The 24871-nt window shown below is 38.8% G+C and overlaps 1 protein-coding gene across 1 annotated transcript in view; it reads right to left on the reverse strand.

Annotated features, from left to right (window-relative positions):
- Positions 1–24871, reverse strand: part of LOC134736053 (lanC-like protein 3) — a 276852-nt gene that overhangs the window by 64527 nt on the left and 187454 nt on the right. The gene's annotated exons all lie outside the window — the stretch shown is intronic.

The following is a 24871-nucleotide window of genomic DNA, read 5'->3' on the forward strand; positions in this document are numbered from 1 at the left end:
GACGAGTTAATGGGTGCAGCAAAACAACATGGCACATGGATACATATGTAACAAACCTGCACATTGTGCACATGTACCCTAAAACCTAAAGTATAATAATAAAAAAAAAGGAACACATAAAAAAAAAAAGAAAGAAACAAAGAGGTATGGGCTGGGCGTGGTGGCTCACGCCTGTAATTCCACCAATTTGGGAGGCCATGGCGGGTGGAACACGAGGTCAGGAGATTGAGACCATCCTGGCTAACACGGTGAAACCCCGTCTCTACTAAAAAAATACAAAATAATCAGCCCAGCATGATGGCGGGTGCCTTTAATCCCAACTACTCAGGAGGCAGAGGCAGAGAATGGCATGAGTCCAGGAGGCGGAGCTTGCAGCGAGCCCAGATCGCACCACTGCACTCCAGCCTGGGCAACAGAGCGAGACTCTGTAGAAAGAAAGAGAGAAAGAGAGAGAGAGAGAAAGAGAGAAAGAGAGAGAAAGAAAGAGAAAGGTACAGTGGTATAACTGGGCAAGGAATGTGAGAAAAGGCAAAGAGCTAGGGGAAGCTTGGTATAACTGGGAGGTGAATATGAATAGGACAAAGAAGAAGAAGCTCAATGTTCACTGAAGTGGAAGAACTGGGTGGGCAATATGAAGAGGGCAAAGAATAGCCCTACACCCTAAGTACAGCAGAGTAACTGGACAGGAGATGTGAGCAAGACAATGAGGAGGACTGATTACCCACCAGTGCATTGGTTCATCCTGGTAATGGATATGAATAGATCTGTGACGAGGAGACCTGTCTCATGAGTGCAGTGGAATAACAAAAAAGAGATTATGTATGAATAAGGCAAAGAGGAGAAATCACGGGCTATCAGTGCATTGGAGTATCTTGGAAGATGTGATTAGGAGAAGAAATGGATCCTTGCAGAATAAGTGTGCTGTTTAAGCGGGAAGAGTATGAGCATGGGGCAAAGAAAGGAGCTCCACCCAATGCCTACAGTGCTGTAAGGGAGAAAGGATGTAAACAAGGCAAAGAAGAGGAGCCCTGCCTCAGGAGTAGAGTCTCAGAACTTCAGAAAGTATGCAAGTGGGAAAGAGAAGCCCCATCCCTTCAGTCCAGCGAAGTAACTGGGTAGGGTATGCGCCCAGACTAAAGAGGAAGACTTTGGAATCATCAATGCAGTAATGGCTGAATATGAACAGAGCAATGAGAGTACAGTAGCATAACTGAACGAGGGATGTAAAAAAGGCCATGAAGACAAGGCCTGCTTCATCATTGCTGTGGTGTACTTGGTCAGGGGATGTAAAAAGGCAAAGAAAGGGGCCTCAAACCACCAGTTCATTAGAGCATCTGGACAGAGGATGTGAATGTGACAAATAGTAGAAGCACTGCCCCAAAAGTGCAGGGGTGTATCTAGATAGGGCATGTGGATGAGACAAAGAAGAAAAACCTGCAGTGATGTAACTGAACAGGTAATGTGAAAACGCAAAGAGGTGGTTCCCCAAACCCTTAGAGAACCAGAGCAACTGGGCAAGAGGAGAGGTGGTCTGGCCAATTAGTAGGAGCCCCACACCATCACTACAGTGGAGCAACTAGCCAGAGAATGTAGACAGGCAAAGAGGAAAAACCCTACGTCATCAGAGCAGTACAGTAACTGTATAGCAATAGTGATCAGAAATGCAGGATTATACCTAATCCACCAGTGCAGTGATATAACTGGAAAGTGGGTAAGAACAAGGCCAAGAGGAGAAGCTCTGCCCCATTAACACAATGGTATAGTTTAAGAGGCTTTCTGAAATGGCAGAAATGAGAAGCCCCAAATCTTATGGGTGCAGGAAGAAACCTGCATTATCAGTTGCTGAATGGGAGATGTGAACAGGAAGTGGGGAGAACCATTATAGTGGTGACTCTGGACAAGGAACGTGATCACAGTTAAGAACAGGGACTCAGCACCACCAGTGTGATGATATAAATGGAAATGGATATAAACCGTACAAGAGGAATGAACACCTCCCCCTCACATAAGTACAGGGTACAGTGCAGAGCATGCTAACAGGGCCAAGATAACAAACTCTGGACCACTAATGCTGTGGTATAACTAGATAGGGTATATGATTGAGGCAAATAGAATAAGGTCTGCAACCATCAGTTTATCAGTGTAGTGGTACAAGTGTACACACAATGCGAATTAGACAAAGAGGAGGATGAAGCATCATCTCTCAACAGAAGAGAGTGGGAATGGATCCCAGGGCACAGAGACGTGAACAGGGCATAGAAGATGAGCCTTGAGCAATAACCTCAGTGGTATGACTTGCACAAGAATGTTAACAGGGCACAGAAGAGTAACCCCACAACATCAGTGCAGAGGTGTAACTGGACCAGGGATGTGAACAGGTCAAAGAAGAGCATTCTCACAGCGTCAGTGTAATGGTGTCATTGAGAAGAGAATTCTAATAAGGTAAAGAGAAGTATCCCTGCCCTATCAATGTGCTGGTGTCACTATCATAACTAGGCAGCAGATGTTGTCTGTGCAAATAGCAGCCCTGCATTAAAATTGTAATAATGTAAGTACATAGGGGATGTGAATAGGACAAAGAGGATAAGGTTTCACTCACGAGTACAGTGATGTGCCTGGTCTGGAATGTGAACATGGCAAATAGAAAAAAGCCCCATGCCCTTGGTATCATGGTGTAACTAAACTAGAAATTTGAACAGGGAAAAGAGGGTGACCCCTGATGCACAGATGGAACTGGATGTGGGATGTGAGAAAGGCAAAAAAGAGGAGTCCTATCACAAAAGTGCAGTGGTGAAACTCCACAGGGGATGTCAACAGAGAAAACAGGAGAATCTTGATACCATTAGTACTGAGGAATAACTGGACAAAACATATGATTGGGGCAAAGAGAAGATGCCCCAAACCATCAATTCAATGCTGTATCTTGGCAGCATTATATGGATGGGGAAAAGAGAAAGAACACTATACCATCAGCACAGTGATTACCTTGCAAGGTGTGCAGAACAAGAAGTTACATGACCAAGGCACCAGCACCGTGTTGTAGCTCGGTTGTACCTGGATCAGCAATGTGAACAGGGTCAAGGAAAGCAGTATCAGTGCTATGGTGTGAGTGCACAGTGGATCTGAATGAGCAAGTGGAGGGATCATCACATTATTATTACTGTGGTGTGCACAGATAGGGCATGTGAGAGGGGCAAAGAGGAAGGCCATCATCCCTTCAGTGCAGTCATGTAACTGGGTACAGATCTTAACAGGGTAAAGAGGAGAATCCTGACACTGTCAGGGGACTCATTAAATGGAAATGGAAATGGAAATGTAAGCTGCAAAAATGGGCAGTGCCACATCGTCTACACAGTTGTGTAAGTGAACAGAGTATGAAGGGAGTTAATATATTCTTCCACCATCAGTGCATGCTGTGCTAGGCCAGAGGATGAAAACAGAGCAGAGATGAGCATATCCATGCTATCATTGCAATAATGTAACCAGGGCAAAGACCTGACTCATGAATTCAATGATGTAACTGCACAGGGGAAGTAAAAGGCCTGAAAAGGTAGAACCTGCACAACCACTACAGTTGGGTAACTGCACTGAAGCCAAGGATGAGGCAAACAGGAGAAGTGCAGAGCATCATTGCTATGGTGTAACCTGGGAAAGGATGTGACAATGTAAAGAGGAGTAGCCCTCAAACATCATTGCAGGGGTCCAGTTTGACAGGGGATATTTACAGGCAAATAAGAGGGCCACCAACATTAGTGCAGTGGAGCAACCTGGCAGGGACCTAATGCACTGCTGTGCCTAACTCAGCATTCCTGTCTTTATACTATTTGAGGGCAGCCCAAGGTGACTGATACAAGGCAGGGCAATCGCTTCCTGAGTCAATAAGCATTGCAGTGCTGCCCTACAATGCCCCAGGAAAATTACAAGTGTGCCTTCAAGATGCCATGATTTATAGTCACAATGTCATAAAACATTTCATCTGAGAGCCTGGTCTGCTTTCCGGGGTGTGAGGTGACCTGCTGGACACCACCAAGATAGTGGAAAACCAATTCGCCTGCCATCCTGCTCAGAGCCTGTCTTGTGTTTCTCTGCTAATATATATCGCTGAAAACTGTGAAAGCAGAGGTCCTAAATCTTCAGACATTGTAATAGTCTAAGATATATACTCTTGTATAAATATGCACAATGGTTACACTAAATGGATGACTAAAGTGGGAACCAAGTCAGTGACCCAAATCCAGCCCAGACCATAGTGACTAAATGTCATCATGGACTGTCCGGCGGCCTTGACAAATTGAGTTTCAGCAGAAAAAAGAATGGGTCACAAACAACCTTTGCCACAACTGGCACCTTATTGACAGTTTATATTGGTATGGCCAGGAAATCAATGGGCTGTGAACACTGAATGATCGTCTTACCCTTGGACGTGATCCCTGCAGGCCAACCTGCAGGATGTTAGCGGAATGGCTTGCAGGAACACCCACCAATCCTGGCTGCTTCTCCTTCTGCTCTGGGAGCAGAGGGGCTGCCCTGGATTCAAGATTGTGGACCTGACATTGGAAAGAATCACACTATTTACCACAGAGCCATCTATTTATCCAACTGTCTTTCTCATTGCATCACTGTGCTATGCTAAATGTGCCTAAGTTAAAAAAAAAATTGAAAAAGATACGCTATATCAATGTTCATGGGTGCAAAGTCTAAACTTTTTAACATATATATCTGGGATGAGGGCATGGTGCTTATGAAAAAAGGACAGGAAGTAAGTTTAGAGAACAGAGTGGGGTAACCTTGAGGCATATAGTAGGGGTTCAACAAGGCCACCATACACAGTGTGGTTTGTTCACTGCAAAAAGTGCCCAGTCATGGAGGTGTGGGGTTGCTAAAAGCCAGCCCATATCCCCCTCTCCAACATCAACACCCCCTGCTGTGTCTGCAGGGTGGGGCACTTCTGTCTGAGTTCTCTTCTCACAAGGGAGAAACATTTTTTATAGAGTGGGGTGGGAGCTTTTCCAGTTAATTTTCCTAAAGACAGCACATTTTCATTCTGATGAACTACCTTTTTCTCATTCATTTCTACAGAGGATAACCTTTTATTTCTTAAAAATTCTTCCTGCTGAGAGCCTTTCCTTTTCACAATGAAGCCAGCCACCTACTCACCCAGCCTGACAACAGAGAATGCTTTCTCTTAAACCACATAAAGATGTCATATAAGTTGCTGGTGACCTGGAGTCTGTGGCATCAAGGGGAATTCCTGATGCAAGACAGCTCATTCACTCTGGCATGTACCAGACTAGTTAATTAACTGAAGCTGTTCTGGGATACCTACATGCTCTACAGGTCCTCACCACTGCCCCTGTCACCCTCATCCTTTCTCCAGAACCTAGTAACTACAGTGTTAGTGCCTCACACAGCTGGTGCCCTGAATCCAGCGCTACACATTGGTCAGTGTTTGTGATACAGAAGCTAAAAAGCAATTATTTAGGCAGTTAGTAAGGGTAAAAGAGTTTTGGTGGAACTTCCTTTTAATAAAAAGCAGCCCCCAAATCATTTGTTTTCTAACAAAAAGCAGACTGAAAAATCAAGAACGCATAGTTAAATAAGCTGGACGCTTGCATGGGTGAATGCCGACAGCTGCACCAATAGAAAAGGGATACCTGGAAGTCAGGTATATTCAACATGGGGGTTCCCTCTTCCCTTTTCTTTGTTGCCACATGTGCAGTAAAAAGCAGGCAGCATGGTGCCAGCCAGGTAAAGACCCCATTTGCATATTAAAGATTAGGGTGTGATGGCCAGCCTCTTTACATGCCATGTAAATGGTACACCTGGTCCAACCAATCTTCTGCCCCCTATGTAAATCAAACAACGCTTCCTCAAGCTCATCTATAAAACCAACCACATCTCACCCCAAACCCGGAAACCCACTCGGGACCCCTTCCTCTGCAGGAGGAAGCTCTTTTCTTTCTTTCGCCTATTAAACTTCTGCTCTTAAACCCACTCCTTGTGTGTCTGCATCTTTGATTTCCTTGGTGTAAGACAATGAACCTAGGGTATTTCCCCAGACAAATGACACTGCTTCATTTGTACCATATTTGTTGTGAAATACTTCTAATAACATCCTTGATGACAGACTCCAGAACCCCCCTCAATTTCCAAGCCCCATGAGCCCCATCCCCATCTCCTAGGATATTTTGTTCACTGGTTGACATTGGTTGATTCCAGTCTTGGACTTCATGACTTTCTGAATGTCTACAACTACCCTCCCTCTCTCTGAGTTCCTAAGCCTCAGCCATCCCTGAGAGGTGGCCAAGGCAGTTGTCCAAAAGAGGGCCTGCCAGGCTGCTAAAGAAACACTGCTGAAGAAACCAGCCTCTCCCTGAAAGACTATGCTATCTGTCAGGAGCTATGAGAAAAAGTAAGTCTCAAAGGAAGAGAACATATTTAAGGTCTTAATGAATGGAGATCGTCACGCTTTTCAGAAGCATGCTACCAGCAGCCCTTTTACCTTGCCGATGTATCCCTGCCCTGCTGAGTCTAAATGAGATCTTCCCTCTGTACCTGAGAACGTGATTCTTACACTTTGCTGCTGACGACAAGGCAATTCTTGGATGGGGCTTTGGTTTTAGAGCAATTTACTATGATTTGGATATATTAAGAATTTGGTTTGTTGTGATCACTCAGCTACTGGCTTCTGTGCACTGCTCTCCTCTCTTGTTGCAACACAGTTCTTTGTAAATCACACCTAATTTTAAATCCTGAGCATATGGTCTGTTTTGACAACAAGATTAACCTAAAAGCTGAAAAAAGAAACATTCCCCAGATTCCTTTTATATCCAACAACCATCTGTGGTGGGAAGAAAAGGTAAAGACATTTCCAAATCTGGGTAGAGAATCTCGGACACAAAGACAAAAGCTGGCATGGCTCCTCATCCTCCTACTACGAGCTGTCCTCACCGAGATCCTCAGGCCTTGACTACCTCTCAATGCTGCATTAGTGAGAATAGCTATTGATCTCCCCACTCCCAGGCCCTCTGAAATAGCAGCCACTAACATATGTATGGACTCTTCTGCTGAAATCTGTCCTGGCTGCTTATAGCAGACTCTTTTGGTGCTCTACCCCCATCCTCTGGTGCCTTACCACTGCAGTGCAAGCTCTGGAACTTCCAGCTGCCTGAGGACTTTTCTTGACAACCAAAACCCACCCTGCCTACACAGGACAGCTGTGAGAATCAGAGGATTAATGTCCTGGAAAGCAGCCTTCAGCCAATGACTGATGGAAATTGGTGTCTAAACAAACAGCCTCAGTCCCTTGCTCCTGAGAAGACATAATTCTGAGGTGTGACAAAGACTCTCCCAATCAAACTTTGGTCAGGCTCCTCTGAGCTTTCTCTTTTTGACTAGGCATCAGTTTTGGGCTTCATGTCCTTCCTTGTAGAATCTAGTTTTAGCAAGAATCCAGTTTTAGGAAGAACCCTGCTAAGTCAGTTAAGAGAGAATCCTTACTCTCTATATCTGACCACCCTCAATATCTGATCAAATTCCTCATCCCCTACTCTTGATATGTGATCACCTGCCCTATCTTCAGCAAGAATCCTGTCAAATTTATTTAGCCATAATCCTTCTTCCCCTTCACATTTCCGCTTGGTAATTTTCAATCCACTAACCCCCATCCTTTTACTTGGTTATAAATTCCCACTTGTCCATGTTGTATTCAGAATTGAGCCTGGTTCTACACTGAGATCTCTTTTCCTCTGCTTACAATAGTTTTTTTTTAATAAAATTTATCTTCACCACTTTAACTTCTACCTATCTCTGGCTTTCCTAAACAGGTGGATGCATTACACTGATTCCCAGAGTTCCTCAGTGGGATTGAGCTCAACTTGTTGGATATTACACCTCTTGGTGGATGCTTTCCCTTCTCCATCTCTCTCACAACTCCTCTGTTTCATTGCATTACCCTCACCCCAAATATAGCTACAGTACATGAATCTTGTTTCAGGTCTCCTTCTAGGGAATCCCAATACAGACACTGCTTCAGCATTCTCATCCTGTGTTAGATAATTGTTCCCACCAGTCATTAGCACCAGCATCCCACAGACTTGATATCAGAGAGATTTACTGAAACAAGACTGGAATCCCATGTCCTAGGTCTTTCTCACATGGGGTGAAGTAATAGGATGATGCTTTTCTAGAACTACTCCTGCTCTTAGATGCCCAGCACAGACAGCATTTATGTTTTCTAGGCCTGTTAGAGTGACCACAGTATTACAGGTGTTTATTTCTCTCACCTACTACATAGTACAGGAATAAGTTCACTCAAAAATGGCTAACTGAAAGAGGTAGGTTCCTTGTTCTATATGTGCAACAATCCTGATAGCCCCATATCTGTGAAGGGCACATGCTAAATTATCCCATCAAAATGCAGGAGTGTTGACCTTTAAGTATTTCTTATTGCAGAATGTCAGTCACACTATTCCAAGACTTCCTCAAATGATTGGTCTTTTCCAGCTCACTGATATCCATATACAAATTGAACATGACCAGACAGACACTTCTTTTTCACTAGTGCTTTTTTTGCAACATTTTTCATGTCTCCCGAGAAACTTGAGTATTCTTTAAAAGACAGACTATGAAACACTACTTAGTCAGAAATAAACTTATTTTTATACTTGCCTACATTTCCTAATGACTCCCCTTTTTTCCTTTAAGTGACCTGTGTTACTTCTTCACCCAAAACTTTCACCATAGTATTCAGTTTTATTATAATTATAGATACAACCAATCCATACTATAGAACAATTTCCAGACTTTAGATTTTAAAAACGATCTACAAAAAATCAATACTTAACCCGATAGAAACACTTTTGTCTTACATTAACTGACAACTATCAAAGATTTGGGATATATGAGGAAATCTAGAATTTTTCAAGTAAGGTTCATTTATTTACACATGCATTGTACAGAGATTTCTTACATACTTACTATGCATCAGACACTGCTTAAGGTATTTGTGATCCACAGACTTAATCCCCTTTGAGAAGTTAGTAATCTAGGAGGAGAGTTGGACATTAATAAAGAACTTCAAGCTTCCATCATAACGCATTTTAGAAATTAGAGAAATAAAGTTAAAACCTTAACAAAATGAAAGATCCTTCATGTTTTACTCAAAAAACAACATGACCTTTTTCAAATGTATGTTATCGGCATATATTTGGGAGGAAAATTATTAAATCATTTTTATTAAAAAGGTTTTTTTTAAAAAACAAAAATAGGTTAAAATTTAAATTATTTTAAACATTTGCAGTGCTTAATCATATTTTTAGTAATTATTCAGACTGGACTTTCTATATGTAAATGATTTCCACACATACCTTCAGAAGGTATATTATGCACTTCTACTTCAAAGGTTTTATTTTGATTAATTTTTTGAATGTTGATAATTTTTCTCAGGGAATTTTACATGGGAATAACCCATATATAATTATTTCTGTTGCATCTGCACATGACTTGATGTAGAATTATTTAATCACAGATGGTCTTTTCCCGTTAATGTATTATATGTTTTTCTTTTGTATTCTGCTACGCTGTTACATTCAAGAGAAAATTGATTTTGTATCTTTGTAGATAATATTGTCTTTTTCTTCCTGAAAATTCATAATATTCTTTATCTTTGAAATTCAGAATGTTAGCCATTCACATCCAGGTACTGGACAATTTGTGTTAACTCTGCTTTGACCATAACAGGACCTTTTCTTGGGAAGATTAACATTTTTTTCAGCTCAAGAAAATATTATTTTCTTCTGTAACTATTATTTCTCTTTCTTTTTTTCTAGAGATTTCTTTCAGCCATGAGAATAATCCATATATTGGATCTCCATTGTTTGTCTTTAATATCCATCTACTTTTCCTAGGCTGCAACTATACAGATTTTATGATAAATGTATTCATGTTTTGAATGAATAGTCATGTGCGTACTATAAAGATAGAGATGGTATATCACTACTAGATGAAATTCCTTGCCTTCCTTCATGATTTCTTCAGTGCTTTTTCAGTGGATAAACGGTTTTCTCAAAAGTATAACTCTTCCAAGTATAGTTTTTGTCCTGGTAGAAACTAGTGCACCCATAACCAGTTCATGTGATAATCAATCATATTCCCCTTCCACGTAACATACAGTCCTAGGAAAATTAGTGCAAGTCAGAGAGAGAGGGGAATTTTTCAATTCTTCTTATTTCATAGAACTGTGGGGGTGCCAAATTTCTTATGATATGAAAACTTAAGAGGCAACTGTAGGGATTAAATGAGTTAATGAATGTAAAATGCTTAGGACAGAGCCTGATTCCTGATCAGAGAGCTGCACTGCCAGAAACTGGAATCCCCATTTTTCCCTGCTAGCAGAACTTAGTGGGAAGACAGGGTGGAGGCCTTGATGACTGTGAAGTCAGAGAAATCAGAGCGTGATTCACAGTGGTCATGGCTTTGGCCAGCAGGGTGATGGCCAGATAGCCGGGGGTCCCATCTCCATGAAGTCACTTACTGTCTGTATGCCCCTAGGGAAGTTAATTTACCTGTCTGGGCCTCTCACATCTTGAGGTTGCAGATGGACTTGCACCACAACCACATTCCTTATTCTTGGGTTCCTGTGGTTCTGCATGTTCCTCCATGAGTACTCCCTACCTCTCAGCCCATTACCTCTATCCTGCCCAGGCAGAACAGTGACTCTAGCAAGGAGCACAGAAAGATAACCTGTGGAAGCTGTGACTCCCTGGGCACATGAACTATATCACCCAGGCATTCCAGTTGTGGAGAACCCAAATATCAGTAAAGGTGTGTGCATAAGCAAAGGAGTGTCATGTGTCATGTCAGATACAGACACATAGGACTGCCATTGGTGTGAGAATATGCTTGGGCTCTGGCCTTGTGATCTGGCTTAGAGTTCATCTGGCTGCCGCAGAAATTAATTAAATTGAAAATTAAATTAATAAAAAGTTAATATGTATCATTATTTTGAACAGTTTTAGATTTACAGAATAATTGAGTAGAAAGTAGTTCCTATAAATCCTCTCTTATCTTCCCGTTTCCCCTATTATTAACATCACACAATAGTGTAGTACATTGTTAAAATTGATGAGCCAATATTGATACATCATTATTAACTAAATCCATAGTTTACATTAAGGTTTATTCTTTGTGTTATAAATTACATGGGTTTTGACAGCTGTATAGTGACATGTATCTACCATCATAATATCATACATAATAAATTCGCTGTCCTAAATATCTCCTGTGCTCCACCTATCCATGTTTCACCCCAACCCCTGGAAACCATTGATTTCTTTTTTACTGTCTCCACAGTTTTGCCTTTCCCAGAATGCCATGAAGTATTTATTCTTTTCAGATTGGCTTATTTCATTTAGCAATATGCATTTAAGTTCTTCCATGTCTTTTCCTGGCTTGATAGGTTATTTTATTTTATCACTGATTAGTATTCCATTGTGTGGATGTACTACAGTTTATTCACTTATTGAAAGACATCTTGAAAACTACTAAGTTTTGAAAATGATGTATATGGCTGCTTTAAACATTCATATGCAGGTTTTTGTATAGATATAAGTTTTCAAATCATTTGGGTAAATGCAAAAAATGCGATTAAATTGCTGGATAATATGGTAAGAATATATACATATGTGCATATATATATACATATGCATACACACATGTATATACGCATGTATATATACATATGTATATATACATATGTATATATACATATCTAGATAGATGATAGCTAGATAGACAGTGTATTGCTCTGTCACCCAGGCTAGACTGCATTGGCGTGATTTCGGCTCATTGCAATCTCTGTCTTCCAGGCTCAAGTGATCCTCCCACCTCAGCCTCCTGAGTAGCTGGGATGACAGGCATGCACCGGCTAATTTTTGTATTTTTTATGGAGATGGGGTTTCTCCATGTCTCCCAGGCTGGTTTTGACCTTCTGGAGTCAAGCGATCTGCCCACCTCAGCCTCCCAAAGAGCTGGGATTACAGGCATGAGTCACCGCACCTGGCCTGTAAGAATATATTTAACTTTGTGTGAAACTGACAAATTCTCTTCCAAAATAGCTATTCTATTTTGCATTACCACCAGCAATGAATGAGATTTTGTGTTGGTCCACATTCTCATCCACATTTAGTTTTAGTGTTTTGGATTTTAGCCATTTTTATATGTGTGTAGTGATATTTTTAGACAAAAAGGGATGTTATACATTCAATGCAACTTTTATCAAAATCCCAATGCCTTATGTTTTTAAGAAATGGAAAGTTGATCCTCAAATTCATATGCTATTGCAATTGACCCAGAATAGACAAGCAGAAGAATAAATTTGGAGGACTCATGCTTCTTGATGTTAAAACTTATTACAAAGCTATAATCAAAACAGTATGTTATTGGAATAAATATAAACATAATGATTAATATAATAGAATTAAGAATTTTGAAACTAACTCATACATTTTGATTTTCTACTAGGATGCCAACATCATTCAATGGGGAAAGAATAGTATCTTCAACAAATTTTATTAAGACAAATGGATGTCCACATGTAAAACAATGTAGTTGGGCCCTTATGGCACACTATATATATAAAACTAATTCAAAATGAGTCAAAGACCTAAATATAAGAGCTAAAATTATAAAAATCCTTGAAGAAAACAAGGATAAATTTTCATGATCTTGGGTTTGGCAATAATTCTTTAAATATGCCACCAAAAATACAAGCAACAAAAGAAAACAAAGTCAATAAATTTGATCTCACGAAAATTCCAAACTTTGCCCATCAAAGTACATTATCTAGAGAATTAAAAGATAACTCACAGAATAGGAGAAAATGTTTGCAAATCATATGTCTGATAAGAGACTAATATGTAGAATATATGAAGAATTCACAACTCAATAAGACAAATCACTCAGTGAAAAAAAAATGAACAAATGACTTGAATATAAATTTACCCAAGGAAGATATACAATTGTCAAATAAGCACATGTAAAGATGCGTGATGTCATTAGTCATTAGATAAGTACAAATTAAAACCACCACATACCATTTCATATCCACTAGGTGGCTCTAATTTTTTTTATATAAAGGTAAAATGATGAGTGTTGACAAGAATGTGAAAACATTAGGACCTACACACATTGCTGGTGGCAATATAAAATAGTGGAACCACTATGGAAAATGGTTTGGAGATTCCTCAAAATGTTAAACACAGAATTCCAATATGAAACAGCAATTCTATCCCTGGTTACATATGAGCTAAGTAATTGAAAACAAGTGTGAAACATTTGAACAAGGATTTTTACAGCAGCAGTATTCACAATAGCCAAAGTGAAACAACCTGAATGTTCAACCAATGAATATGTTGTACACATATAATGGAATATTATTCAGCCACAAAAGGTAATATTGATACATGCTACAACATGCACTAAACTTGAAAACATGCTAAGAAAGAAATCAGACACATGAGGCCACATATTGTATTATTCCATTACTGTGAAATATCCAGTATAGGCAAATATGTAGAGACAGAAAGCAGATCAGTGGTTGCTAGGGGCTGGGAGAAGAGGGCAATAGGAATGACTACCTAATTGCTTTGAGGTTTCTTTTGGGGCAATGATTATGTTTATTGGAGCTAAATAGTGATGACAGTTGTAAAATATTGGGAATGCACTAAATCACACTGAATTGTGCATTTTAAAATAGCTAAAATGATAAAATTTATGTTATAGGTTGCTATAGTTTGAATATATACATCCTTCCAAAATTCGTATGTTGGAACCTAATGCCCAATGTGATAATATTAACCGTTGGGGCCTTGGAAAGTGATTATGTCATGAGCACTCCACTCTCACGAATGGGATTAGTCCTCTTTTCAAAGAGGTTAAAGTGAATGCCCTTTTGTCCTGCCTTTTGCCATATGAGGACACAGTGACAATGAACCATCTTAGAAGCAAAGGGTGAGCCTTCACCAGACACCTAATCCATTGGTGCCTTGACTTCTAGCCTCAAGAATTGTGACAAATAAATTTTGATTATTTATAAATTATGTAATCTGTGGTATTTTTTTTACAGCAGCAGGGACAGACTAAGATATGCATTTTACCATAATAAGAAAAAGAAGAAATTAGACTTACGTCCTGAGTCCACCTGAGTCATTGCAGGCAAATTTTCACTTCCTCACTCTGATAGAACTTAAACCATTTATTTTCTGGTGAGATTTAATTTGAGAAAATCAGGTCTTGGGTAAGTAAACAAAGCTGATGATGAGATCCTGCATAAAAACAAGCTTATGAAGTGAGTGTCTGTATACAGAATAGTAAGATCCCAAGCATCTATCCCCTTATGACCACACTTGCTCCCTTAAACTGGACAGGGTGTTTTACAGCACCTGATCAAAATGTAGGGAGAAAATTCTATTTTAGGAAATTTGATGAATCCCAGAGAAACTATTCATATAGATAATTGACAATTAAGGGTATATCAAATATGTGATTTTTCCATTCGTTATTTGCCTATGGTAACACTCATCTGTCTAAAAGACCTACGAGAACATGCTGAATTTATAATACATTTTGTAAAGCATCACTCTAAAATAAGTAGCAATAATTCATGATGAAATTGAGATAAATTGAAAGAAAAAATCAAAACCAAGCAAAAGGGGGAAAAATCTTTCTTGAAAAATGATACAACAGAGAAGTCGGTAGAAAACTTGTATCTTTGAAATAACAGGAATTTTCATCCATTAAACAAAGCTAAACTAGGAACATTTAAAAAACAAGAAATAATATTTGGAAATTACATATATATACATATATATATAGTTTTTTTTTTTTTTTTGAGATGGAGTCTTGCTCTGTCACCCAGGTTGGGGTGCAGTGGCATGATCTCAGCTCACTGCAACCTCCACCTCCCAGGTTCAAGCGATTCTCCTGCCTCAGCCACTCAAGCAGCTGGGATTACAGGTACCCGCCACCATGCCCGGCTAAGTTTTGTATTTTTAGTAGAGATGGGGTTTCACCATGTTGGCCAGGGTGGTCTTGAACTCCTGACCTCAGGTGATCCGCCCGCCTTGGCCTCTCAAAGTGCTGGGATTACATGCATAAGCCACTGTGCCAGGCCTAAAAATATTTTATGAAAAATAAAATATAAGATGTTGGAAGATAATGTTAAGGATCTACTACAGAAAATAGAAAAAGAATAAGAATAATGAAATGAGGGTGATTTTATAGAAAATTTTCCATCAGGAACAGTCAGGGGCGAGGGTGAAATGCATGGAAAATAATTAGTTAAAAAATATGCAAAAATTTCCCAAAATAGCTATATGACTTTCTAGAATAACAGAGCCTAGTGAATGCCAAACACATTAGATAAGGAAAAGTCAAGTAATACAACACGACCACCAATAACAACTGTTTGGGGCTGTTTAAGCATTTACTCTCTGAAGACCTAAATTCCAAGATAGACTCACTGGCACCACTTGATACAAAATTGAGTAAGAGGTATTCTTTGCCCTACCTCAGCCGTATTTGCATGGACCTAGTCAACAAGAAAAAAATATCAGTGAATGGTAATTGGTGGTGCCATAAGGAATGATATTAGTAAAGGAGATGTTAGTAAAGAGATATTTTTAAACTGTATGATGCTTCTTTCAGTTAGCAGTTGCCTACTTTACTGCTCATGCAGTGGACCCAGTTTGGGCCCTTTGGTATCCTTTTAGACTATTTCCTACATGTACCTCAATAGCAACAAAGCAGATACAGGACTTACTGACAGGTGAAGAGGCACAAAGTATGTTATTCCTACCATCCTATCTGTTAGCATAGGCCTCTTACTGATAGTTCTGCAAGAATACCTTGAGAATTTTGCTTTGCTTTACTAGGGTGAAAAATTGCCCTAATTGTTCAAATGGCCTGTTCAAGTGGGGATTAGAGAAAAAGCAAAGGACTTTTTTCCCAAATATTTAAATAAATAAATAATGAATTAGAAATGGTGTTTGTAATGTCTATGTGTGATGGTTAATTGTATGTGTCAACTTGACTGGGCTAAGGGATGCCCAGACAGCTGATAAGACATTATTTTTGTTTGTGTCTGTGAAGGTATTTTGGGAAGAGATTAGTACTTGAATAGGTAGACTGAGTAAAGAAGATTTCCTTCACCAATGTGAGTGGGCATTATCTAATTCACTGAGGGCCCGAATAGAACAAAAAGGAGGATGACTGATGATATGGTTTGGATCTGTGTCTCCACCCAAATCTCATGTTGCAATATAATCCCAAATGCTGGAGGTGTAGCCTAGTGGGAGGTGATTAAATCATGAGGGCAGTTTCTAATGGTCTAGCACCATCCCCCTAGTGCTGTTCTTATGATAGAGTTCTGGTGAGATCTGGCTATTTAAAAGGTGTGTAGCACCTCTCCCATCTCTCTCCTCCTCCTGCTCTGGCCATGTAAGATGTGCCTGTCTCCCCTTTGCCTTCCACCATGATTCTAAGTTTCCTGAGGCCTACCCAGGCAGATGTCAGTATGATGCTTCCTGTACAGCCTGTGGAACTATGAGCCAATTAAACCACTTTTCTTTATAAATTATCCAGTCTCAAGTATTCCTTTACAGCAGTGCAAGAATAGACTAATACGTAAAATTGGTGCTGAAGAGTGAGGCATTGCTATAACACTCACAGCCCTAAGGAATCTTGACTGTGTTCTGTCAAAATTCCAGCAATGTGTATACTATTTTCTTGTTACTTTGGATACCTATCACAAAGTTCCTTAAGCTTCATTGGTCAATTGCTGAAAAAGAATTGTGTTACTCAGGCACTTTTGCCAAGAACTGGAGACATTACACCAGGCAAAAACATTGTGTTTGAAATATTGTATTCTTTGTTCAGAAATTTTAAATGTCAATTCCAGAAACAAAATTAACTAAACTGAAAGAAAATTAAACCAAGCTCTCATGATGCCACTTGGGGGTGTTTTGAGCCAGCGATCATTTGATTTGGCATCATGTTATGATTCCAACAGGATTGATCCTGCTGTGCTGCAGCTATTAAAAAACCACAGAAAACCCTTTATTTCTTTCCTTTATAATTGTAGCCACCTGAGGCCTAAGATATAAAGTGGGGGTATTTAAGTTATAATTTTGCACAGAAGGGAGTCCTTTGCTCTGTTGTTTTCTGCCTTCGTGGCATGACTGGTTTGCTACAATTTTCTTTTAATAATTTTATAAGTCTTGCAATTTGTTTTGTTAATTAGCAACTGAACCCAATTTGAATTGTGTACCCCACAGACCATAGTGTAATGCAAACCTGTATGAATGCCTGTAATTTACTCCACCTTTTATGGTGCTCTTGTCCTATTTGGCCATGTTTAGAATCCTTTACCACCAATGCAACTTACCTACTTCTTCCACTAACACAACTCTTCTGATCTTTTCTCCCTGTTACCCTATCAGCCAGTCCCAAGGGCAGGAAAATTCTACATTTTAGTTTAGTTGAAGACCCCTTTCCAACATGATCTTCCTAAAACCCAAGTCAACAAAGTTGAGGTATGAGATAGATATTGTTGAATAAATGACCTGGAAAAAGAGGTATTTACATTGATCCCAAGAACATGAGTAAGCAATCCTTGCTGGTGTGGGACTATAAGACAGAGAGTAATTGTTAATTGGTTTCTAGAGTTTTCTTCCGAAACAATGACACTGGAATTGTAGGGGAGTTTCAACTTACTATACTGGTTGATTTGCATAATAGGTAACTGTCAAACATAGGTAGTTTGGATTACTTTTACATGATTACATTTAATATTGCACCCATTCATCTTCCTGGTTTGATCTTAAAATTATTTTTTGGCTATTTATGTTGATTAAATTAGGCATTACATTTTCTTATTACTATCTGTTGTTCCATCCTAGATGACACTTGAATGATCTCTCATCCCCTCAGACTTAGAGCGATCCATTGCTACATTTCAAGTGTGAATACTTTTATGTAATTAAGATTTTGGATTGGACTTTGAATGGCTCTACCTTCTCCCTACTATGAAGGGCTGCTAGTCAATGAATTGTCTTTGAACACAGACATTCACAAGTCCCCAAAACAATGTAATCTTTGTGTAATTCCTGATAAATGTGAGCAGAGTTATAAAGTCCTAACTACTTGACATGAAAGCACATACTGTGGCCTTGGTGATCCAGCCGATTGGAGGGTCTCTATTTCTAAAGCACAATCTAAGAGCACAACCTCCACATTCCTTTTAAATAATTTAAGCATTAAACACTGCAGTGTGGGTGAAACACTGTTTTACTTTAGCAGATATGAGTACCAAAGAGACATTTGACACCCTCCTCCCACCCTCTACCAATCCTAGTGTTAGAGTAGGTGGTTAGGCAGAGATGAGCAGGGCAGGAGAGGGCCACCACACACCTCCAGGATTGTCAGGGGACCATCAAGTGATGAAAAGGAAGTTGTTTAACTGTCTCTCTAAAATAATAATGGGTCATATCTGGCTCCAGGAGTAGGGTGAGCAGGCTCAAGCATGCACACTAAGAGGCAAAATATTGAAGTTTAACTGATATATGACCTTATTCTAGGAATACTCGACTGGTAAGGGAAAAACAACTCAAATGAGCATGCACACAACTTCAGTGAATACACAGCACATGTGGCCCCTCCCAAGTGCTGGCAATCCACTGCACAGGTGGACAGCCTGCTCCAAAGGAAAAATTGAGGGAGGAGAAACGGAAACACCAGAAGTATGCCAATGTATAAAACCCCAAGTCAAGGGCTGAAGAGCACACTTGGATCTCTCAAGTCGCCCGCTTGGCCCTCTTCCAAGTGTACTTTCCTTCCTTTTGTTCCTGTTCTAAAACATTTTAATAAACTTTCACTCTTGCTCTAAAACTTGTTTTGGTCTCTCCCTCTGCCTTATGCCCCTCAGCAGAATTCTTTCCCCTGACAAGGCAAGACTGGAGTTTGCTGGAACCCCATCAGATTCACTGCTGCTAACAATAGCAGAGAATTTGGTGGTTGTTTCCATATTTAAGCAGAAAATACATTGAGACCTGTAAAACCAGGGGTGGAAAATCTCACTCAGTTACTAAGATGAGCCTTCCTTCCTGAATTTATACCCAAGTTATAACAGTGGAAGTGAAGCAGGAAAACTATACATAGAAACAACTCCAAACAGGCCTAGTCTCATTTGGAATGCTCCCTGGACTTCATGATTTCACAGTTGTTTGCTGTCGGTCTAGAGGTATGCCTTAATACAAACCCTATCAAATTTAAAAACAGGATGTTTTCAAAATTATGAATCAAACTAAGAGTCATTACCATAAAATGGCCTCAAGAAAATTGACGGGAGAAAGAGTATAAAAATCAATTTATGTCCTCAGATGCTTACGGTTGTAGCTCTTCAGGGAATTCCCTTCATTTAGTTAGTAGCACTAAAGTCCTTGCTTGTGTACAATAAGCCAGACACCATTATTGTCACTTCACTATTTGACAAGTTCCCTTTAACTATAATGCCTGTACTTGAGACATTTCTTAATGATTTCCGTTTAAAGCTGCCTGACACCTGTGTTTTTGCTTTGAGATTTGACTATTAAGTATCTTTGCAACTGTGAAGCATTTGCTCTTCGCCTGGTTGGTGGTCCACTTATAATGTAAAATGAGGCCCACTTACAATGTAAAACTTTCTATAATGCATGAATCTAAAAGACGAGGATATTATTTTAAAAGCTGAGAGGAGAGAGACAAAGTGTCTTTCCGGAAAAGAAAAGCTAAAGCTGGGTGCCTGCCTCCCTGAAGTCCTTTGCTAGCCCTGAGCATCCTGAAGCGAATTTACAGCATATAATCAAGTGTGATTTCTCCTGATTGCATCAGAACTAATTATGGAGTACCTCTCACTCAAAACCTCCGTCTAACTAGAAGTATCTGGCAAGAAGGTATTTGCATATCTTCAAGTCATATTATGTCATGGGGACATTTGAGCTGATGAAAATTGACATTTACTATAAAATTAAAATAAAATGCATTGAAACCAGGAGTCATTAGAAATTCACAGCTGTGCATTTGGGAGCCTGTTTTAATTGATGAGACATAGTGGCTCTGCGTCATGAAGCAAATCAGAACATGAAGAATGTAAATATACAGAGTCAGAATATCACAGCAAGAGGCAGAGCTGCAGGCACTGTGATTGGTGCAGGCATGTCCCAGGTATTGGTTTCTTGCTCTTCTCTTCCCATTCCTTGGTATTTATATATCAGATTTTAGGAGCAAAGTTTTACTCTCACTCTCACTGTTGTTTCCTTGTCATTTTACCATTGCTGTGCCATTTCTACATATTAGAGAACTAGCACCAAATGCCTATAGTAATAATTTTCAGACAAAAGAGGCTCAGAGAAAGAAGGAGTTTACAGTCGACTTTCAGGAAAATGTCATCATTTTATGTTACTGTATTTGCCCTGTAATAATTATAAAGAGTACCCATTAAAGTTACATCAATAACTGCTGCTTATAATATGATGAGCATTGTCCTATGTGCTTCACATGAATTAATTTAATCCTTGAAAATCCTCTGAAGTAAATGCTCTTATTATCTCCATATTAATGATTAGGAATCTGGGCCTAAGAGTGATGGAATAATTTGTTCAAGATCACCTAGCTTCTAAGTGGAGTTTGGGATTTGAACCTAGCCAACATGACTCCAGAATCTGAATTCTAAGCACTTGCACTCTGCATGCTAGTTGTTATTGCTTCAATATGTTATTCACAGGGACACACACAGACACACACAGAGTGCACAGAGTGATTGGAGTACGACTGGCAAGATTGGCAAGTGACTCAGTCAAACCAATAACATCGTTCTCCAGGATTCTTGATGCAACTGTTGGGAAAGAGACACTCTTCTGTGTCTAGAATTGCTAACTCTAAGAACACTGTGTATTTAGAGCAGTATCCTTTATTCCACGTGGAAAAAAAAAACACTGAATAACCTATTGAAAAAATAGCAACTAGCAACAAAAGTGCAGTTGCTTAAAGCTCAGAATCTTGATTTAGGTTGGCTGCGTTCAAATCCTGAATCTCACTTACAAAACAGTAATCTGGAACAAATTATTCCATCACCCTTAGGCCAGTTTCCAAATCAGTAATATAGAGATAATAATAGCACCTACTTCTTACAAATCCAACAAAGAGAAAAGTAAAGCTGAGATATGGAGGACAGAAGAGTAAGTATTAATAATATAATTCAAGCCACTGTATTAAATAGGGATTCAGGCATATCTGAAGACAGACGGCACCATTGTTTTCATGCCATGGCCCATATGCATCTCTTCTTTGGTTTAAATGGTGTAAGAACATTTTCTGTCATGGGTCCTGAGAAGCACACTATGAGAGTCAAAAGATGAACAGGGAGTGTTATGTGTACTTACAGAGCCTAAATATTGTGCTTTGAAGCAAGGAATGATCTTGAATGATTAGCTATATCAGGTATCTCCAAAAGGAGAAACACATCACCTCTGTCTTCCAAAACACAAACCAAGAAATTCACATTTGTGTTACAGAAAGCATTTGAAATATATTTTTGCTCCATTGTCTTAAGCACACCTGACAAATCAAGAAATTAGTATAATAGGAATGTGTATTTATATGTTACTTTACAATTGATGATGTGGGTTTATTCCCTGTATTTTGTCCTCAAAACAACCATTTGAGCTTCCTGCAGCATGTTTCATTGTTTTCATTTTACAGGTGAGAATACTGGGGTACAAGGAGACTAGATAGAGCTATAAAGCAAAATCTACCTATGACTAAATTATTACTGAAGTAAAAGGATTTTTTCACCACAACATGTATTTTTTTTAACAATGTAGCTCTAGGTGGCAGTTGTTTTACTTGGAAATGTGCAATTCGAAGAGAGTCTCTGCACATGATTATATGTGCAATTGTAGTCCAGTATATTCAATGGCTCATTGGATATATGGAACTAAAATGAATATAGATTTATTTTAAAAGTTGCAGATTAGGTAAGCAAATAAACAGTGAACATAGAAATCTGGGAGTTTTGTGTACATCAAATAATTTTCTTATTTCTTTTAATCCTTTCCTTAGAAACACTTTTTAAATTCTTACAGGCTATTTTTCAAGATGTGTTAACTATTTTGGTAAATTATAATTGAGTGCTCATAATGGCAGTGAATATACTCAATTCATTATCTAAACTATTTCAGAAAAAACACCAGCTAACTGAATGTATGTTTCCTATTTCTGCTATAACAAATTGAAACAGATTTAATGGCTTAAAACAATGCAAATGTATTATATTTTAATTCTGGAGGTCAGAAGTCTGAAATGGGTCACACTGGGCTACAGGCAAGGCATTGGCAGGGTTGCATTTCTCCTGGATGCTCTAGAGGATAATACATTTTCTCGCCTTTTCCAGTTTCTGAAGTTTGCCTACATTCCTTGGCTCACGGCCCCCTTCCTGCATCTCCAAAGCCAGCAAAAATAGGTTGAGTTTTCTTCATGCTGCCATCTCTCTGGTTCTCTCTCTTGTACCTGCTTTTTTCACTTACAAAGACCCTTGTGATTATATTGGGTCCACCCACGTAATCCAGGATAATCTCTCTTCATCTCAAAGTCATCTGATTAGCAAACTTAATTCCATCTGTAACCTTAATTCTCCTTTCGCATGTCACCTAACATTTTCACAGCAATCAGGGACTAGGGCATAGACATGTTTCAATGGAGTATCCTTTTGCCTACTACACTTACCAAATTTTTATTTATAGTTTTGTTATACAAGAATGCATACAGAATACATTTCCATTTTGAAATTTTAGAACATCAAAACATCAAAAATATTAAGTATCCTTCCTAACATGTGCACAATATTTGACTATAAAATACATGAATATCTAGTTTCTGTAGGTGTGTATAACATTTCATTTGAAAATGAGTGATTTTCTTCCAGGTAGTCACGATATATTGATAAACATTTGACAGTATTCAAAACATTTAAGTCTTCTTTTAAACTTGTGCTTCTATTCCTTCATTAGACTTTCCTGTTTGATGAAAAGCTGTCAATATTTTTGGAGACAAGGAGCTGTATATTTGGAAATACTTTGATTTATATATGATGAATAAGTGACTGAGTTCCCAAAATTAGACTTTTTGCCATTGTTTTAATCATTTAGTTTTCTCCAAAACAGCATAGCCACAAATTGTTAAGACTGGCTCTGAAGGCAATCTCAAAAGAGGAGATACCAAAAAAATTAATTAAAAAGTCATTAAATCACAGAAGTAGTTTTATGATTTATCAGTGTGAATGTCTAAATTGACTACTCTCATTGGTACATGAGAAATTAGCTATTCAGCGTCATTGTATTTTGAACCATATATAAGCACATAACTAATTAGGAACCTCCTATTTTTTACATTTTCAAATTATTACTATTAATGAATATGCACACACACACATTTTAAATCGATGCCATTATATGTGTTTCTTTGGTAGTATTGACTTTAAAGCATCCCTAGTGGATAAATATAAGTAACTAGAAATTGCTTTGAAATGAAGATGTGTATAATGAATGCATTTAAGTCAAACGTAGCACAAGGAAATACTTTTCTGCTCCTTTATCAGTCATATTGAAACTGTTTCTAAGTGTTCACAGTAAGGACCCTTCTTGTGTCTATTTCTCTAACCCGTTCCTTTTCCATGGTCAGGTATATATACACATTGTGATATTAATACCACAATCAAGCTAATAAAAATATTAATTACTTCACATACTTACTATTTATGTGTGTGTGGTAAGAGCACTTGAAATCTACTCTCTAAGCAAATTTCAAGTATACAATACAAGATTATTGATTATAACCTTATGTATACAGAACTTTATTCTTTTTTTTTTTCAGTCTCGCTCTTTCACTCAGTTTGGAGTGCAATGGCGTGATCTTGGCTCACTGCAACCTCTGCCTCCCCGCTTCCAGCAATTTTCCTGCCTCAGCCTCCTGAGTAGCTGGGATTATAGTCGCCTGCCACCACGCCCAGCTAATTTTTGTATTCTTAGTAGAGGCGGGGTTTCACCATTTTGGCCAGGCTGGTCTTGAACTCCTGACCTCAAGTGATCCACCCGCCTCGGCCTCCCAAAGTACTTTATTCATCTTATAACTGAAAATGTGTACCCTTTGAGCAACATCTCTCAATTTCTCCAACTTTCAGCCTTGGTAAACACCATTCTACTCTTTGTTTTTATGAGTTTGACTGTTTTAGATACTTCATATCAGTAGGATCATGCAGTATTTTTTTTCTGTGTCTGGCTTATTTCTTATAGCATAATGTATTCTAGGTTCATTCATGTTGTCACAAATGGCAGGAATTCTTTCTTTTTAAAAGCTCAATAATATTCCATTGTATGTGTATACCACTTTTTTTTCTTTATCCATTCATCTGCCTGTGGAAATTTGTGTTGTTTCTATATTTTGGGAACGGCAAATAATGGTAAAAGGAACATGGGAGTACAGATATCTCTTTGGGATTCTGATTTCAATTTCTTTGGATAAGTACCCAGAAGTAGAATTGCTGGATCATATAGTAGTTCTATTTTTAAATTTTTAAAGGACTTCCATCCAGAGTGGCTGCACCATTTTACATTCCCCACCAAGAGTATACAAAAGTTCCCTTTCCTTTACATCTTCAGTAACATCTTTTTTTTTTTTTCATAATAGCTATCCTAACAGGTATGAAGTTAGCGGAATGCCTATTTAGTTTTGTTTGCTCATTGTTAATAGGGTTATTTAACTGAGTTATGGGAGTTTCTTA

Source organism: Symphalangus syndactylus, chromosome X, assembly GCF_028878055.3.
Source record: "Symphalangus syndactylus isolate Jambi chromosome X, NHGRI_mSymSyn1-v2.1_pri, whole genome shotgun sequence".
Classification (NCBI taxonomy): domain Eukaryota; kingdom Metazoa; phylum Chordata; class Mammalia; order Primates; family Hylobatidae; genus Symphalangus; species Symphalangus syndactylus.